Consider the following 1,349-nt stretch of genomic DNA (forward strand, 5'->3'; position numbering starts at 1 on the left):
GAACAAACCCAAAGGTATTCTTATAAAACAATCACAAACTCATGTAAATTAATTAAACTCATAAGAAGAGTAGAAACAGAAAGTCCAATATTAATTTTTTAAAAGACTTGACACACTATAATGTGTGTATAGAATCTCTTAAAAAGCTTAGCACTTAGACTAACGCAGCATTAAAATCCAGCTTTCTTAGAAAGTCATAGCAAATCCAAGCATTGCTGTGCAGGCATTAACGATCCTCTCTTTGAGTGGAATAAAGATGTAGCTTCCTTAAAGAGAACTCTTTTTAGTATGATAGTCTTACATCTCCTGTCACTGCCAGCCACAGTTGTTTTAAAGTCCTGGCTCATTCCAAGTCCATTTTAATTTTCAAAACAAGCAACATTACCTTTTGATTACATCCATTGTAGAAAAAATGTGAAAATAAGAGAAAAATACAAACAAAATAATATAGCACTTTTCTTCCAAGATAAAAAGTGATACATATTCATTTTAGGTCTTTTAGATGGGTACACAGAATTTTAAAATGCATTCAACACTTAAGCACATACATAGCTATTTTTCCACCCCGTTACCACAATCGTTTCTTTAGGATGTTAACTATTACGTGAAAATGTGACCTTCAGTTTTTGGCAGCTTTGGAATTTAACTACAGCGAATCCACACAGGAGCTCTGGTTGCTTGGTGGTATGGAACAGAGTTGTCAAATAAGCAGTTCGAATCTACAATCTGCTCTGTGGGGGAAAGGTGGGCAATCTCCTTCCCTGTGATTTACTGACTATGAAAACCTACTGAAGTGTCAGCAATAGGTTGGTTTTAACTCATGGTACACAATCACCACCCATCATTTAAGGAGCCTCTGTGGCACCGTAGTTGTGTTGGGCTGTTACCTGTAATGTCAGCAGCTGGAATCCATCAGCTGCTCCATGGATGAAGATGCAGTCTACCCCCGTTAAGATTTACAGAAGGGTGCCATGACTCAGGATTAACTCGACAGCAATGGGAGAGCATCCTCTCTAGTAATGAACGAAATCGCTATATAGTCCAAATGCTTGAACTAACACAATAGTGAACATCTTTCTTTATACAAATTCTTAGTGTGCACCTCAGAAAATTTTGAAAAAATTCTAAGAAGGAACCAGCTCAAAGAGTATAAATATTTTATAAGAATCAAGATATGTTTTATGAGACTTCTTTCCAGAAAGGCTGTTACCAATTTACACCCACAGCTAAAAACAGATTAAAAGTCTCCTTTCTTCTCTGTTATTTCCTGGGACATGAAAAACTAGGTGTCACTCCCTCCCCTATACTGCTGCAAATCTAGTAAGAGAGGGAACTGGTACCTCGGTGCC

Source organism: Elephantulus edwardii, unplaced genomic scaffold (assembly GCF_000299155.1).
Source record: "Elephantulus edwardii isolate Elephantulus edwardi_28Jun2011 unplaced genomic scaffold, EleEdw1.0 scaffold00172, whole genome shotgun sequence".
Taxonomy (NCBI): domain Eukaryota; kingdom Metazoa; phylum Chordata; class Mammalia; order Macroscelidea; family Macroscelididae; genus Elephantulus; species Elephantulus edwardii.